Source organism: Pteropus alecto, unplaced genomic scaffold (assembly GCF_000325575.1).
Source record: "Pteropus alecto unplaced genomic scaffold, ASM32557v1 scaffold146, whole genome shotgun sequence".
NCBI classification, from domain to species: Eukaryota; Metazoa; Chordata; class Mammalia; order Chiroptera; family Pteropodidae; genus Pteropus; species Pteropus alecto.
In genome coordinates this window covers 15400757-15420686 of record NW_006442107.1, presented here as the reverse complement: position 1 = coordinate 15420686, position 19930 = coordinate 15400757, and the positions used below count along the sequence as shown (strand labels likewise).

Sequence of the window (19930 nt, the reverse complement as noted above, 5' to 3'; positions counted from 1 at the left end):
CATCAGTGGAATTTAAGTGCCTATGCAACAGCAGAAGAGATTTAGTATCAGGTCATATTATATGAGGGCAGGTTATATATATTTGCAAATACAGCAGTTACATTTTTTGGAAAATCATTAACACATACATTATTATACATTTTAAGCAGTTGATAGAGCATTTGAATAGTCTTAACTGTGTGCTGTTTTGAACATTTATTTTTCTTCAGTCCATCCCTTTCATTAGAAGAAAACGACACACGTGGGGACGGAAAAGTTTTCCCCTCTCAGCAGCAGAGGTTCAGTTTACTATAGCACCTTGGTTTCCACCCAGGGAGTCATCCAAACTGTCTTTTTTCACACCTTGATTTCTCCACTATCCTTTCCATTTCTCAATCCTTTATGTCTGGAGCACTCTTACTACATGCCACCCTTCCCCCACACTCGGCTGTAATTACTCTCCTTTGTGGCTGAAGCAACATAATCTGCATCACCTACATCTACTGTTTTGAGTACAGAAAGAGAACAGGACTTTATGGATGCTGCTATCACTCACATGTGAGGGGATCTACAGCTTAGATTCATTGTCCTATGGGCCTCCTAGGAAAATCACTGGGCTACCTTTAGTTACTTCTTGTTTATCATCCAAATGTTTGTGAAAAGCCTTAAGATATGAACTACAATGCCAATATTGCAAATAATGCATGTATTTATATGTAGTAATTCATATAAAAAGGACAGGGCATTTTAAAACTCATTTGGATTGTGTTTTTAATTTCTATTATAGTAAAAAATAACAGTTAAATTTGTTTAATGCATGCCTTGGTATATATTTCCAGGACACATATGTACTCACCTAATAGGTATAAGCAGAACATTTTTCCCTCATGATCCTATCCCCAGAGCTTGTTCTGAAGATACGTTCTTGTAATTCAAAAAGTTGCGGCAACTGTTTTCATTATGTTCATTATTATCTAATTAGTAAAAGGCTTTTTTTTTTTTCATTTTTTCACTCTCATCTTCAGGGAAATGGGATAAATGCCAAAACATGTAAACAACATATGGTTTACTTTCAAAATCAACCAACCAGAATTACTTATTTCTGAAGAACCTCTTAGCTAAAAAAAAAATGTTAAAGAAATAATTTCCTGCTCTAATAGCTAATGTTTACCATCTGCTAATCCTTTAAGAGTAACTACCTGAACATCAGTCATATTATAAATTTTCCAGCCCTCCTCTCCCTCAAAGACAGTATTACTTATTTTTTTTTAAGTTTTTTAAGTAGGTTATGCTGAGAGTGCCACAATTTAGATTTAAATTCTGAAAGCGAGTTATAACCAACTAAGGTTATATACATGCTAGAAATCACTATTGTTAGAAGTTTAAGAGTCTTATTATTATCTCCCATGTATTATTTTCATGAACCCCTAATTTTTCAACATAATAATCAGTATAACTGTTAAACTACAATAATATATTTGTCTTGGAAGAAATATGATCAGAGAGAGTGGGGGGGGGAGAGCTTTTTTCTCAAAACCAGTTTTGAAGCTAAACTCCAAGGCAGTTCTGGGGAAAGAGGCTGAGATACTGGGGCCCATGGCAAGGGGAGCGACGGGTGGGTCAAGAGCCATTTTCCAAGAAACCACCTATTCGTAGACAGGCTTAGGTACAGTCTCTAGACTTTAGCTGGACAGTAAACACAGAGAAAACTACATTACTAATCTCTCTCTGCCTCAGCTTCCTCACTTTTAAAATGGAAAAATAATAATATTTATTTCATAGAAATCTTATACAAATTCACGGAGTAAACATGTATAAAGTTCTCATATCAGTGCCTAGCACATAGAAAATGTTAGGTATTATTTAGGGTTTTGAAGACAGGGATTATATATTATTCATCTTTGTTTCTGCTGTTCGTAACATGTCTGCTATAGGATATAGACTCAAAAATTTACAAAAATATTTTTCATATCATTTATGTGATTTTAATATCCAATAAAGCAAAGGGAATATGTAATATCTAAGAATACTAAAATATATCAGAAGAGAAATATAAATGTCTGTAAAACTATTATGGGTTTTTAAAGTTCAATAAATAAACATGTATTCAAGGAATGAATGAAATAAATTTTAAATATGTAGCACTCTTGCATACTAATTCTATTTTAAGAATTATTTGCTGAACAATACAATGAGTATGATCATCTTTGAATATGACTGGCATAATCCCTTTAGATATTATGCTAGGTGCTAGGATACTAAGACTTAGATCACTGTCGCTGACTTCAGTGAGTTCACAGTCTAATGGAGGAAGAAGACATTTATTCAACACATACTCTATGTGCCAGGCACAGTGTGAAGTACAGGAGATATAACAGTAAACCAAACAGAGAGAAATGCCATCTCTGGACAAGTTTACCTCTAGTGTACGTGTGTGAAACATGAGTATGTGTATAACTACTGGAAAGGAAAATAAAGCCAGATTTGGAAAACAGAAGTATGATAGAAAGAGATGAAATTTTAAGCACATATACAGAAAACAAGTTGATAATGGCTATAAAAGAACCAAAAAAAAAAAAAAGGAGTCACGGGCCTGTGTGAACAGAATAGCTAACTCTTCCCTAAGGAATCTGGGAAGGCTTCACAGAGGGAATAGTCAAATTCCAACTAAGAAATTTAAAACTCAATATGTAAGTTCTTGTTTTCATATCGTATAGTATTTTTTTACATCATCTATATTAATAGAATACCTAATACAACGAGGTGAATAAATAACCTCTAAAAATATTACAACTTGTCTAAAGAAATGTAAATCTCTTTACTAATTATCATGAGCTTCTAATATTCAAAAATATTGTAGTCAATTAATAACATGTTATTCCAGCAACTGAAAGAATATTTGTGGAACTACAAAAATATTTTTCCCTTACTTTGATTACTACTGTCTTATTTTCCTAATACAAAAAATAACTAAGGAAGTATAATTATAATTTCATTTTGCTTTGTATAACAAAATAAATTCCAGATGGTTTAAATTTTTTGGAATATTACTCAGCCATACGAAAAGATGAAATACTGCCATTTGCAACAACATGGATGGATCTGGAGATTATCATGCTAAGTGAAATAAGTTAGACAGCATGTTAATAGAGTATCTAGGAGAGAACTCTGTCATGGTACAGGGAGGTAGGCATATGAAATCATCAAAGGAGCAATAGATGCAGCCATAATGGAACAGATTGGAGCAGGCCAATACCACCACTGAGAATAACCAGAAAAGCTAATTTTTAAAAATGTATACCTGAAATCTGTTTAAGGGCTTCAGACAGATAACAGGCAACCAGGATTTGAGAGCTCAAGATCCCTGAGAGAAGGAAATCAGAGAACTGTGAACCAACTTTCTTTAAGCAGCTTTTCCCTCAGGACAAATGCTGATTTGCAGGTGGAGAGAGACCAAGAATGTCAGCATACACTGCTAACAGGCAGAGAAGGGAGTAGAACTTTTGGAAATCTCACATTGCTATAAAGAAAAAAAAAATGGATTTCAGGTTGAAAAAGGTAGCCAGGATGTGAGTCAAGATCTCAGAGAAAGGGCAGTAGCAGGGAAGTGAAACCACAACCAGATAACATTCCTGAGACCCTCTATTATTTTTCATACACAATCTCCATAATTTAATTGAAAACTTACAAGGCATACCAAGAAACAGGATCAAGATAAAAAATTGATTATAAAAAAAAACAGACAATAGAGATACAGAGCTAACCAGTTGTTGAAGCTATCAGAAACAGATTTGAAATAATTGTATTATTATGTTAAAGAGGATAGATGATAACAGGTGGGAATACCACCAAACAGGAATAAAAGGGAATCTAAGGAAATTCAAGAATTTTAAATATGAGATAATTAAAATTAGGCATTTAATAATTGGTCTTTACAGTGGATAATAGTTGGAGATAAAAGTAAAAGTATTAATAAATTGGAATATAAATCAGTAGAGAATATTCAGGTTGAAACACCGAATTAAGCACATGAAAAGTAGAGAAAAGTGTGTTAGAAATATATAAGAAACAGAAAAATAACAATATCTTTGATACACTGATAAATGTTTAACAACCAGTTCTCCAAAAACTGTGTGCATATATTATAAATTTCACTTATATAAAGGATGTGTGACACACAATCCAAAAATAATAATAAAATACACAATATTCTCTATTTGTAAATGCTACATAGCAAAATGATTCTCTCAGAATATTTGGCTTTCTATCAACGTCGGGGTAATGTTCAAATACTTTACCATGGCAAAACAAGTGTTAGAAATCACCTATTATATTTAGAACACACATCACACACACACACACACACACACACACACACACACACACGCACACACCCCTAGCATATATATGCCAGATATTTGATAGAATTTAATCTTCACAGCATCTCTCTGAGATAGAGTATTGTCCTCATTTTATAAAGTGCCCCTGGTTCAAAGCTCTGTCTTCCTCTTCAACCTTCTTTCTCAGCGTTTACCAGGAGTCTATATTTTATTTTCATATTAAATAACTGGAAGTTCTCAGAACACATCAGACCTTCCCTCTGACACCATGTCACATATAATGTCCCTTTCTCTCTCTCTCTCTCTCTCTCTCTCTCTCTCTCTCTCTCTCTCTCGCTCTCGCTCTCTCTCTCGCTCTCTCTCGCTCTCTCTCTCTCGCTCCCCACCCTGCCGCTTTCTCATTGCCTGGCATATCCTTCTGCTCCTCATTCACTGGCTAATTCTGATTTTTCCTTTAAGGTCTAGCTCAGCATCCTCTTGTGCTTGGAAGACTCTCCTCAGTGCCTCCAGATGGACGGATGCCTTTTGTCAGTGTGTCCACAGTACCCTGTGCATATCATAAGCACTGTCTCCTGGAATTGTTAGTCGTCAAAAAAAGCCTTGAGTGATATGTGCTTCCCACACTTTTCCCCTTGTGAAATACTCTCCCTGAATCTGAGCTTGTCTGGGACTCACTTTAATCAGAAGAATGCAGAGGAAGTGACCCTGTGGAAGTTCTGGACCTAACTGTTAAGTAGGTCTGGCAGCTTCCACTTCCATACTTTGTGGGCTCCTGAGCCTCCAGGTTAAGAAGTGTCACTACCTATTGGAAAAAACACGTGCAGAAGCCATGTGCAGAACTGTAAGGAGAGGCCACCCAGAGAAGAAGCCCTGATAGAGTGAAAGAAACAGGCTTGTCTGTCTCAGTGTCCCAGTGTCCCTGTGTCCCAATGTCCTACCTGAGATGAGCCTTCCAGCCTACCCAAAGCATGTGAGTGAGCCACCTCTGATGGTCCAGACCAAGAAGCCCTCAAAGGACTGCAGTTCTAGCAAACAATGGGAGAAACAGAAGCACTACCAGCTAAGCTCTGTTAACTTGCAGAACTGTGAGATAAAATGGTTATTGTTTTAAAGGACTGTGCTTTGAGGTGGTATTTTTACACAGGGGTAGTTAACAAGAATAGCATGTCCTGCAGTCACTGAAGAGCGTGAGAGTAGAACTCACACCACATCCACTCTTGTACTCACAACCACTAGAACAGTGCTTTGTACAAGATGGTTCTCAATAAATGTTTACTAAGTTCAATTAATAAATTCAGCTCTCCTCAATTTCAATATAGAAAAACCTCAAAACTCCCTGTTTTTAAACTTTAAATTTTGAACTAATTTTTAGAGATATTGCCCTACATATTTGGGAACTTAAATTTATCCAATTTCTATATCAATTGGATTAACTCATTTACATATCCCCACCCCTACTGCTTAACTTCCCCCTCCCCTCACTATTTTATTTTTCTTTTGTTTTTTTCCCTCATCAAAATACTATGTGTTACTAATTTATGGTCTCTTCCATACCACTCCTTCCTCCCATGAAAATATAAGTGCCCAGAGGGCAAGGGAAGAGAATTTTTCCTATTTGGTTTACTGATTTGTCTCAAGTACCTAGAACAACAGATGCACAATATTTGTTAGTTGAATTAATTCATTATTTTAAGAGGAAATGGACATATTTGTGAGCTATACTGTAGAGAAAACCAGGACTTAGAGAAAGTATGTAGTTGGTGTCTAAGAAGGAAGACTACATGACCCGAGACAAGAAATTTTACTTCTCTGTATTTTGGCAATTACTGCAGAGGGAAAATCCAGATGGAAATGAAATAATGTATATGAAACACCCTGACCTCTTCAGAATACAGGTCCTAGGTAGATGCAGAAAGATATCACATTCTGCCTTACTGTGTGATTTATTCCAAATTGCAAAAGTATTTCTCAAGATTAAGTATTTTTATTTCAGAAAACAAAACTTCAAGTTAACTTAGTGGAATTTATAAGGCTGACATGCTCTCAGTGGCCCGAGTTTCAAACAGAAAGAAACCCTAAGATGTCTTATAAAAGAAAACAGCTTTATATTATCATGTAGCAGTCACTTAAATGTATTATAAAGTATAAAAATGTCAGAGAGATGATAATTAAGAACAAGGAGAATATACATGTATTTAGTCACTAGTTCACAATAAATATTTTAAAAATGTTTACTGGAAATTTGTTCAGTAAATGAATAAACACTAATCTTACATATAATAATTTAAATAACATTAAGATAATAAGCATTATCTTAATGGTGCTCTTCAAGATATAGTGGATAAGAAAAATGGGCAAAAGAAGAAAATGAGGTGTTATTACCAACATTCTAATCCTGTAGGCTTAGCTGTCCGAGGAGAAAAGAGCTCTCCTAGTCTCTTATATTGTTCATTACAGTGGTTCTAAGTGGAGGCAGCTCAAGAACTCTTTGGAAGAATATTATTATACGAGATGACCTTATGGGATGGTGAACAGGGCATTAAAATATTCCCACAAGAAAGTCAACCAGTGGTCTGGCTAAACACTTTCTTTTGAGGCACATATTCAGCACTGCTACAGTTTCACTGTTGAGTTGATTATACAGTTGGCTTAGGGAGGATAAATTTGTTGTTTTCTTTAGTTAACATTATTTATCATAGTTACTACAACTCTTCTAGATATGTCATTAGTAACTAACTCTTGCTTCAATTACCAAGACACTAATTGTGTATTATTTAGAATAATATACACCAGAAAAGACACTGTCTATCACAAAAGGAAAAAAGATAAAGCAGAGACATGGAAGAAGGGAAGCAAGAACAAGATTGGGTGAGGTAAGAAAAACGGGCAAAAGAAGAAATGAGGAATTAAAATAAATGTCAAATATTAAAGCCTAAAATATTAATAAGTAACATGAAGATTCCTGTGAAAGAACAAAAGAAGAAAAAGCACTGAAGTCTCACAGGAGATAATGAAAGATAATAGTTAAATACTTTAGAAAAGTACAGAAATATAGCCCTTTGAAAATTTTAAAATGTAAAATATGCAATATTATTAACAGTAGTAGAATTGTAACATATAATTCAATAATTGATATAAATCAATCATTATATAAATTTCTGTAGTTTGTCTTTATCATTATTATTAGCCATAATAAGGGAAAGCAAGTAAACAGAAGATCTATATCTAATCCAATTATCAAAATGAGCATACCTGGGTTTTAAGATAATCATTATTAATATGTTAAATGATTTATAGCAAAAAAATGGTATACTGGATAAAATACTAGCATATTTCAGTAGCAGATTGGAAGCTCTAAAAAAGTACCAAATGGAAATTATGAAATTGGAGAATAGTATCAGAAATTAAAGTTCATTGAGTGAGTTTCATAGAAGATTGGACATAGCTAAAGAAAGAATAAGTGAATTTGAAGCCAAGTGAAAAGAAATTAAATTAGAGCACAGAGAGAAAAAGATTGTTAAAAAATGACTCTCAGTAATTTGCGATATAATGTCAGTTAATATACATGCAGTTATGCAACTGGAATCTCAAAAGGAAAGAGAGTAAATGGGACTAAAATTTCTAGGAGGAAAAAAGTCTGAAAAAATGAAGAAAGTAATGAAAAATCTCAACTCACAGCTAACAAACTCTACAAACTGTATGTAAACAGATTTTACACACACACACAAAGCGCACACGCGCGCACACATACACACGCAAAACCTTGGCACATCATAGGCAAATGGCTGAAAACCACAGATAAAAGAAGATGTTAAAAGAAGACAGAGACAAAATATATCAATAAAGAATGAATATACAAATACGCAATGGTCAGACAAAATACAAAAACAGAACTCTGACCCACAATCTGCAGCAACCATCCCCAGAAACTAGCCCCTTTTCCATAGTAACTAAAGCAGGAAATCAGCTTCTTTCTATAAGTCAGACTTATAGGAAGTCAGACAACTATCTCTAGTACCCAGCCTACAAAGTTGAACAATAACTCCTGTCACAATTGGTCCAAAATGGCCAAGATTTGATTAATAACTCACAGCTTCCCTAATTTTTGTCCCCACATCCAATTTAGAACCAACCAGAGGAAGCCCTACGCACTCCTACCTAATTGCATAAGGTGTCCCATGTCTACTAAGCCCACCACTAGCTTCCCCATGCCAACTACTTCCAATCAGAACATACCTAAAGCCTTTTCTTTTCTTCATTATAAAGCTTTCCTATCCTTCTGCCTACCTCTGAGTCTTTCACAAACACAACTGAAAGTGGCTGACTTGCTATAGCAAGTTCCGAATAGCCTTTACCTGTTCTCATTTGGTTGGTCTTCACTCATTTCCACATAATATACAGAAGAACAAAAATGACTGCTGACTACACATAACAGTTCAAACCAGAACACAAAAAAAACACAATCTTTAAAGGGTTTTAGAGAAAAATACTCATACCCTAAAAGTCTACAATCAGTGAAAAAGTCCTTGAAAATTGCAAAACAAATATAGATCTAATAAACAACAGCTGGGAGAATTTGTCACTAGCAGACTCTATACAACAAAAAGATAAAGTAAATCCTTCAGTACAAAGGCAAATAATTCCAGGTGAAAACATAGCTTGAAAGTGAAAAATTATAAATATATAGAAAACATAAAAGATCATTTTTAATCTTTCTCTATAAAAGGCTATCAAAAGTAAAAATAGTAATATAAACATAGAATTTATAAATTATGAAGTAAAATATGAAAGCAATAGCACAAAAAAGGTAGCACTTGGAAATCTATAATTCTAAGATTCTTATATTAAAAATAAAATGGTAAAGTAAGAATTCAAAGCATGCTATAATAAGGTAGATATACATTGATCCTTACATTCAGATTGTTTTCTTTATTACAGATGTAGTCATAATTATTTTGGCCAATGGGAAAAGGAATCCCAAAACTTACACATTTCCCCTCCTCCTTTTCCCAACAAGATGACACCATATTTTTAATTTCACTTTTCACCTTTACAAGAGAAGGGGGCTGAGCTGGATTGGAATGAGAGAATGATGAAAGAGACATTTCTCCTAAGCTTTGCAAGCTGGGACTCTTCAAAGTACTTACTTTAGATGCAGGGGACTCTGAGACTACAGGGTGTGTCTTAGCTCTTTAAATATCACCTGTGCTCCATTAACGGAAGACAGAAAAGTCCCTTGAATAATATTTACTGAACATCTCCTAAGCACGGAGTTCAAAGACGGGTTCCTTAATTCTTTCACACAGATCTCAATTACTACATTCTCTTAGCGAAAAGAATGTAAAATGGCAAATCATATTGAGTAGCACAATAACATTTAGTACTTCCAGAGTCCTTAGCCAAATCTTCTACAAAAATAGTGGCTGGTAACATTTATTATTTCTAACAAAATAGAAAGCTTCTATTTTTAGCAGTGTGACTGATAACGACATCAGTCCTTGAATGGAGAATTCTGCTTATGTTTGATTTATATGAACACTGCAAAGTCCCTGAAGGTATATTCACAAGTCAATGTGAAAACATGTAACACCCGGCAATAAATTCTTGCTTTAGAATCAAATAAAATTCATATAGTCTACTGAATAAAAAGCAAGACAGACATTTCTTTAACTAATGTTACCACATAAACACACATACACACACATATTTACGTGTGTATTAAAATAAAGTACCCAGTGCCTACTAACCACTTGTTAATAGTCACTATATGGTTTTAAACACAACTTGCGAGGAAAAACAAAAACCTAAAAAGACCAACCACACAAGAATAAAACCCCCAAACTGCCAAAGACCCTTATTTTAAGTTGAATTACAGTCTGCAGAAGGAAAAATACATATAACAAAGAAGGAATTCATTTAAATTCATATGAAATCATTAATTTTAAATAATTGTAGAAATGAAGGACGTTGGAAGAAATTTGATATCTGTAGACCTCTAGTGGTTATTAGAGTAATTGATAATTTTACTATTTTCCATTGTTGCTTCTTTCGACATAAAACAGTGTCCAAGTGTTCCAGGATACTACCTTCCAAAGCAATAGTGCAAACAGTAGCAAATATCTACTCATGTCTTTGAAAAAACAAAATAATAAAACTAACTTTCTAAGTATGTTGACCACAAACTACCAAAAAAATATATTCTATTCTTTTTACACTTAAAAATACCTTTACAGGTTTTTAAATCTAGAGATTTACTTATTCTATTTTAAAATGATTTTCATGAAAAAGGATTCAATGTATATTTGTGTCATTTCTTCTAATCTTGGATAATTGAAATATTTTTGTACTTTCTTAAAGCCAAGATGTTTCAGTATAAATTTAAATATGTGAGCAATGAATATATAATTTTACTTGTAATGGAGACAATAAATACATGTTTTCTCTTTATGGTAGAATGAAATGAATGTCTGCATTGATCAGGTCACAGAAACTCACATTAGGTGGACATGAACTGGATTCTAATTGAAAGTGAAATGTCTCAGGTGAAGTTAATTTCCTTCTTCTCAATTTAAGTCATTCATATGAATGATGACTTTTGCCCTTTATTAATAAAGAGAATTGGCAAATTAAAAGGATGTCTTGAAGCAGCATCATTCTCAGGTGACACTAGATGTCATGGATATAGAACAACTCCCATGAGACAATGACACACACCCTCAATGCCACTACTTTAACAAACCATTTCCCACAAGTAAGAATGTGTTCTTTTGCTACATACAATCAAATAATTTATTTGAAAAAGGTAAGTATAGAAGACTAAACATTTAAATAAGTCATCTTCCACAGAACTATGTATATATAACAAGTTAATATGAAAAGCAGTAATTTAATAATTATTCATGTAGAGTCAAAATATATAGCATAATTTTAAAACATTTGTCTTGATCTGGAGGAGGATTTCTAAATTGCTTAATGATCCCTTATAAAAGAACATAGGTACAAAATGAACCTGCTTTCTAATTTCCCACAAGGTATTAAAAAAGGAGGAAAATTCATCAGGATGATAAATTGAAGGTAACTGAAGGTTAACTTCTGTGCTCTGCCTCAAATTTAATGATGACTGCTACTGACATTTGCATTCTGTATAGCACTAGTATAAACTGACCAGGTCACCAACTAAAATGCACACAAAAGGGCATTTTTCTTTTTAATCGAATTCAGTTTATTTGTCCCACTTCTGGTTAGGGAGGGAAATTTATGCCAAATTAAGGTAGTTCAGTCATTTTCAGTGACTATTCAGTTTTTATATAACTATTCAGTCTCCTGTAAACTAGGAGTCTCAGTGACAAAATGGCCTATGAAGCTTGGGAGGGTAGTGAGAAGGAAAAGGCGGCCAGTTTACTCTATCCTCACTGTCCTTAAGGAAGAGTGGCTTTCTCATCAGATGTCTGTCCTCGTTGAATTTGCTGATGAGCATGGCCCTGCCAGGGCTTCCAAGTGATAGATCCCGGACATTTCATCCCAATCATGGAGAATCTTCTCCAGTTCACCAAACTTATCTGCTTCCTCCTGCCATCCCATCCCATGCTGGTGGTGTATGTGTTTCCGAGACTTGACTTTAGCCTGTTACCTAAGTACCTCATGGTATTCTATTGTACTCTTCAGATGCCATGTTGGACACAGGGCATTTCTCTGTGACGTTTGCAGTCTTCTGGACTACACCCTGGGTAATGAGGCCCACGCTCATTCTGTTCTTTTATCTTTCAAGACTATTTCAATTACTCTGCTGCCCTTGCCAAGGCCAGGAGGCATTTCCCAGAGAATCTTGCAACTCATCTCTCTAAATTGCTCTTTCCCACTTATAGTTGGATTGTTAAGTTCTTTTGGGAAGAAAAAAAAAGTTCTTATGTAATTATGCATTTTTGTCCTTTCTATAATTTATTCATTCAGACCTCTAGTCTTTTGCTCCTATTTAAAGCCAATTTCTTAGAATTCTATTCCATGTTTAGATCTTGCCAGTCAGTAAAAGCCATGGTTTTAGTGTATATCTATGCTATTAACTTTAAAATAGCTACTTAAGCAAGCAAAATCCAAGCAATTGATTCTTTATTCTTTCTACACCAAGCTTAGCCTGAGGGTAGGTCATTTGGAAAGCTCTGAATTCTTCTTGAAAAAAGACGTGGCAGCAAAAGTAAAAGGCTTTGAAAAATGAAGCACACATCGTTTAAACATCAAAACATTTCCCCATTATACCATAACAGTTTACAAAGCACAGTGGCATTTGCACATGCTGTGCCTGAAGTGTTCTTGTGCCTCTTTTCACCTGTGAACTGTTGTTCATCTTCTGGATCTAAGTCACTCTTCTCAGAGGCATTTCTAGCTACTCCATGGCCAGGATAAATCAGTGCCACTGCTATATATACTCTCCAATGAGGCTCCTTCCATTCATAGTGGTTGCTGTAAGTTGTAGTTATAAATTTTGTGTTGTGTCCCTACCCTACCAGACTCTATATCAATGTTAATAGTGTAGCCCCCTTTTATGTTTTGTCCATTGCTAAATTCTCAGCACTTCATATAATTCTGACACACAGAGATGGTCAATAAATATTTGTTGTAAGTGACTATATTATCTTACTGGTTCCTAACATAGATCCTGCGATATTAATAAAGCAAATATTACCCCTAATAGAAAATGGAGGACTCTTGTGAAATGGCATGCATCAAGACATGCAGGTTTTGTCTCAGAACTGGGATCTAAACTTTAGTCCTGTGAACCCTGACCCACTGCCATACATTGTACCACATCCTTGTTCATTGTCATCTTTAATAATAGTTGGAAATCTGCTTTATATTCTTAGTAAGCACTTAACAGGTTAAAACATTATTTTTAGTAGCAAAAAGCAGCATGGTTTAACAGAAGGAAAACAAAAGACAGGATTTAATTTTGAAATGAGAATAATATGTGACCCAAGAGACCACTTTGACTATTAAACTGTATGATAGCTATTATTATAACATCACCCAAGAGGGTAAAAAACTTTTTTCAAAAGAAAGCTAAAATATCTTGTCTATCTGAAAGTTATTTATAAAATTTTCATAGACAGAATAACATTTCGTAGTCTTCTTTTTAAGAAAATAGGAGTAGGCCCTTGTTTATAGAGCAAATTCAGGAGCTGGCTTATTTCAGATTATGCGATTGACAAACCCTATAAAACATGTAGAGACATTCATAATCGTTGACAAAAAATAAGTCCAGCTGTTAACTGGTTCTATTATTAACCTCTGAATTCACCAAATATAGGTTCTCAAAGTTATAGTATCTCACAAGCATCTAATAAACTTTATTGGTCTTTTCACGAATGCAAGTAATTTCAATTTATAATAGTAAAATTTTCTTTTGAAGTTTGGTGTTTTATTTTAAAAGTTTGCTCACATTTGAGTAGAGCTGAATATCCTATTATTATATAAATCTACTTAATCTGGATAATTTCCACATTATGCACACTTTCATATTATTTTTAAGATGTTTTATTAGATTAATATGACTATTATTATCATATAAAGTATGTTCTTTAAGACATGTGAGTTGAATGATTGATATTTCAAAATAGCCTATTCATCTGGATGCTTTATGTAGGAAAATAATACTCTTCATTTAAAAAATGTATAACCTTTATTGTTATTTCATACAGAGCAAAGCTGAAATATTATCCAAAAAAAGCTTATAAAATAAGATAAATCGTTACTGTCATAAGTGGATGGCTATGAATGAAAAGCTTGGTCTTATTATTTAGAATAAATCACAGTAAAATAAAATGAGAAGATGCAAAATAATAAATGCAGTAGAGGAGGTCAATCACAATTTTCTATTGTCCTTTCCATACAAGAGAAGAATAGGGGAAATAAAAGAAATTGTCAAAAGTCAATTACATATTTTAACAGATAAAAGGAAATATGAATTTTAAACATAAGGCGATTATTGCCAAGAGATATTATTGAAATAAACAGAATTTAAATTTGCTACTCCTGCTTGAGAAAGCTAGATGAAACCAATAGATTTCAATGGCTAGAAATAATAATTCTTCGTGACAATGCAGAAACGGAGGACATGTGCATGAAAATAGGAGAGTATGGGGAAATGTCTACTAGTAGCTATTAAGACAGATTAAAAAGCACAGGGAATACTAAAATATTAGCCGGAATATTAATTCTCTGTTCAGAAAATAAGAACATGATGGATGGTTGACAATTCATGGCATAAAATAAAGTGTGTTAGGAAGCATAAGTTACAGAATATATTAAATTCTGGTTACAGAGGTGGACTTGTGGCAACTTAGAAACTCCTCTTTAAAGACATAGGCTCAGGTCCAAAATGTCTGTGTTTCGATTATATTTCTACCACTTAGAAGCTGGATGATGAAAGGCTGGTTGCTTAGTTCAGCCTCAGTGCTCTCATCTATACCATAAAAATAACAATAGTCCCTACCTCACAGGATTGTTATGAAGACCTAAAAAGTTAATTCTCGGGACAGAGACTGGCATACAGTAAGCAATCAAAACATTTTAGTTCTTGTCACCACCTGTCCTTACTTTCTGTTGGAAATATCTTAAAACAATAATTTGATTTTAGATGGTTGACACTCAATGAGAATTTAAATGTTTTTCGCCAATTGTAAAATAGAATTATGCACATGACATTTCAGATAAACTGCCATTTGGACATACATTAAGAGTAAGCATGTCCTCACTGAGACCAGCTGAACTCTCAAGTATCTATAATGGTATTTTCATTTCTCTGCATTATTTTGTCATAGACTTGAATAAAGACCAAGCTAAACAGTGATGAGTACTATTTTTTACTCTGAATGACACTAGGCTCTATTCCCTAAGATGTTGTTATGCCATAGCAATAATGTTAGTGAAATAAATCCCCATACTGAGCGATGAGCTAACTAATGATATTTGACTGACAAAAAAAAAAAACCACAATTTTTAAAATGTATATAGACATTTAAGGTTGTCAAAGCTTTAATGATGCTGCTGTCAGAATAAATCCTAAGAAACCCCCCAACATCTAAGGATCTCAGGATAAGTTTTATGAAAAATGCTTAAAAGAAAACAATCATTATTGTTGAAAGCACTAAAATACACACACTCTCTTCTCTCTCTCTCCACACACACACACACACGTACATACTTATGTACACACATACATTCAGGAAGGAATAAGGGACAAGATTTCTTATAAATTATGTTTATAAAGAAGAGGGGGGAAAGGAAGAATTAATTTCACATTTTAGCAATACCCACAAGACTTTATGTTGACTACAGTTTCTTACCAAAGGCATGGAAGATTGGCAGCAAAACAAGGCAGAGAATGACTCTGGATGATTCTTGTGGTCAAGACTGGGGGAAGAGTAGGAAGTCTGCTCCATCAATAATCACCTGGTTTTCTAAGTACTATTCATATGTGTATCTTGGAAGTAAAAAGGCTCTTTAAAGATGGGAAGGGCTGGATGGGAGGAGGATGAAGCTGTCGCCACCATTCTTTAATCCCTATCTCTCATCTGAGAAAACACTTCAACCAGTTTAGATGCATATAGAAAATAATGGAGTCCCATTTATTCTTTATAGAAAACTTTTGTTAGGATGAAGGCAACCGAAAATGTTATAGATGAGAGAGAGAATCCTAAAAGGGCTAACACTGAGTGTTCTGGAGCTAGGATGCATCTTAGAGGGTTAGCTAAATTTCTCATTTACAGATGTAGAAATGGTTGCCCAAAGATGTTACTAACTCTTAAATAAGGCTGCAAAACTAGTTACTGGAAGAGCTGTGATGTGAAATGAGGCCTCAAGATTTAAAATTAAGTTTCTTTACGATGCCTTCTTGATGAATTCGCTTTAGGATCTCATAGCTACTTCGTTGTTTCAGTTCTTCAGAGTGGATTTGGGAGGCAGACAAGGGAGACAACACAGGCATTAGGAACCCCAAAGCGAGATGTGAAAAGTCAGAACGTTAATGGGCAAGGAAATCAACTATCTATCTAAGGTTTGGCAAGAAACACTGAGTTAGGGGTTGAGCACTACAGAAGTAAGAAGCTGGGAAAGAAATTTCAAACGCCGTTTTAACTCTAAAACTGTATTCTATGATATGTCAAACATAGTGCTTTGCCCCAAAGGCAGTGTGCAAGAATGCCTAAAATACACTGTTTCCTCCAAGGTACTCTGAGTCAAGCAAAGAAATGAGACCAATAAAAAAAAATTATACTCTAAATTTATACTAGATATAATAAAATATCCTTTCAACTGCTTTCTTCAACACCCTCCCACTGTTCTTTTATCAATGCACTAATTATGATCTCTGTAAACCTAGTACATAAAGATTTTTTGGTCAGTTTAGCCCCATTTTATAGCTGCTTTATCTCTCTGTACAACTCTCATGCAACACCACCTTCAAAGCCCTATTCAACACTGATTTTTTTTTTTTTTTTTTGCTTAAAGGCTAATTTGTTTTTTTAAAAAGGAATCACTAGCTGACCCACACTAGCAACAGGAAAGTTGTAAAGAAAAACAGCATGGTATGGACTTACAGTGAGAGTTTACAAGGGCTAGTCAGGTAATAGTAAAAACAAATTAAAAAATTAGAAAAAAAGTTAGTTGCTAAAGATTCTTAAATTGGGAAAATTACTATGGTGCTGATTCTATAATAGAGCTGGATACATGAATTTTGAGGTTCAAAATTTATTTGAATATTCGAAAGACATATTTTCTAACATCTCTCTAGTGTCATATGTGCATTGTCAGATAGACAAAATTCAATACTCAAGATCTAAAGGGTCTAGTATCTGCTACTTGGTTCTAACAGAATTTTAGTATCTCCTGGAGGTGCTGAAACACTGAACACTGTAATCATTCATGGACCAGCAAACATTGTCATGAAGATAATGACAAACCATAGAGTAATACCTCAAAACAAAGAACTAGCCCAGAAGTAAAATTCCCAATTAATCTGACATCCTTCATTGATCAGATTAGACTCTCCAAGGTAAGCCTGGAACCCAGACAATTTCCCCTAATTTTCAATAGGCCCAGGACCTAGCTAAGATCGGACTAGTCTCTGGGTGTACAAGCTTTAGAATGAACTCAATAAGCAAAATTTCTAAATAAGCACTCATATGAAAAACCACTAATATAATGCAAGTAATGAAAAGCAAAATTTTAACTTAAAAGTAAACTTTCAAATTTAAGACACAAAATGAAAGAAAAAAATAATATTCCCTACAAAAGTATTTTAAATAAATGTATAACTTAAGCATGTTTTCTCCATACTTATGATTTATATGTAAGCTAAACTGCTATTTCTTCTGCTTTTAGAAATAGCTACTGCTTAAAAATATGTTCAAATAATTAAATACACACACAAAAGCATACATAATATTATAAAAGAATATAGCAATCAAAACTTCCAATTCATAGTAAGGTTCCTTCTATTGATTTTATCTATATTACTTATAAAGATACTTTGTTTCTACAAATTATGATAAAATTATTTATAGAACAACTTCCATGAAGAGAAAGCTTTCTAAAATCTTCATCAGTGTAACTACCTCAACCCAGAAAAATTAATTCAATAAATTTATCATGTAACTTATTTCATAATCTGGCATTAGAACAACTTGAATTAAGAAAAAGCAGCAGCACTGTATCATTTTCAGGTACATAAAATGCAGAAGTGCATGCAACTTACAAATTGAGAACTGTAACACTGTTAAGAACAAATTCAGTTCTGGAAGTCAAACACTTTACTTCATTTATGTAAAAAACAAACAAAAAAAACATTATTCAAATCATTTTTGTTTTATGCAAAATTTCCTAAGCAATTAGAAACCATTAGAGGAAAACAAAGTTTTAGAACAAAGAAAATGTCTTAGACAAGACGATATAACCTCAGTAGGGAATTTGGTGCTTGGTCTAAAAAAAAATTTTAATAGCTTTTCTAATTAAAAATCACCATCATAAAAAATTAACCACTAAATTTAATTTCCTATTAAGTATACTGTTTTACATCATTTTTATTAAAAACATGTTTTATTAGATTTTCCAACTAAATTAAATAGTGAATAACAGTCGCTTTTATTGCTGATTTATGTGCTTTGATAATTACTTCAAACTATTCTATTCAGCTAAATTAGATGCAATTTTAGTCACAAACATTTTTACTAAAATTTTATCCACATATACATAAAGTGGTAAAAGTATTATGTGTGTTTTTGTGTGTGTGTGTCCATAAATTAAATCCAATGTGTGCAAAATTCAAATAGAAAAAACTGCAAACAGACTGTACCCTTTGTTAGACTGGTAGAAGAGTGTTTTCAAAAGTATTAAAGAACCACAGTATCTGGCAATTGTCATAACTAAGAAAACACTGTTAACTGAAACCCACACAAATTTGCATATCAATCCTCACTCAGGTAGTGCAGAAGGTGACACTGGCCAAAAACAGCATTTGAGCATGAACTACACCTACATGACTCGATAGCCTTTAGACAGCTGCCATCTTGCCACTCCAAAACTCCCAGGTAGAAATGTGAGCAGTATCTTCAACAGTATGTTCTGGAATATTGGCTCCATGCTTTTTCCTACGTGACTGTCCTAGTCATCCCATCTGAGGTGGGTCTCCTGAATCTGTACCATTTTTTTTTTTTAAGTTCCCTAGGTAGGAGTCTATGCTGCCACCTCAGCATATAATCTAAATTAGGACAGAAGAAAAAGTGAATCTCCCACTATCATATCTTTCATCACTTACTTATCTCACAACTAAATTACTATTTTTTAAGTTTACTCTCTTCTATGTTTCCACTCAAAACAGGACTTTGGTCATCAAGATGTGCATGATGTACACGTATATGCGTCATTGTTCTGAAACAAATACATCCCAATTTCAAAAACATTTTGCTTTCATATCCTTCATGTTCTATTTAAAGGCAGGTAAGAGATTGGACTATTAAGTTGAACCATTATGGCAACTTCATATGGTTCAACCTAATATGTCATGTTCATGCCTGCAACTTCATTGCATGATTCATTCTAGGGTTCAAAAGATATGTGAATGATTAATGAAATATTGAATCTCTTACCACTTACCCTTGACTAAGTATACTCAAGGCTCCAAGTAAGAAACTTTTTAGAATTATTTCTCTGAATGAGATATTTGTCTCCATTTTGGCTACTTGTTCCCTAAACATGCTTCCTACTTTGGGTGAATGTTTTGTCATGTAAGTCATAGTAGGAGGCGAAGATCTTCGTCATGGAAGCCAAAGATGCTGAAAAAATCTTGGAAAAATATTTAACCCCAAACTATTTTTTTTTAATGAATTTGTTAATAGCACCTCTTTGGAAACCAGTATGCTATGGATTATCTCATGAGAAAACTGTTTGAGACCAACATTTTCTCAAATAAAGTATCTTTGCACCCCTTGAAGCAGAAATCTAGATTCTAGAGGGGGATATTTGTTTTAGTCATTTGTTCTAGTCTAAATATAAAAGACTTTGAAAGACTAAGTGAACATCAGTGGGATTTAATTTTTTTTCCCCAAGGACATTCAAAACAA

General features: G+C 33.9%; 1 protein-coding gene across 9 annotated transcripts in view; it reads right to left on the bottom strand.

Annotated features, from left to right (window-relative positions):
• NOL4 (nucleolar protein 4) overlaps window positions 1-19930 on the bottom strand; it is a 276392-nt gene that overhangs the window by 148181 nt on the left and 108281 nt on the right. The gene's annotated exons all lie outside the window — the stretch shown is intronic.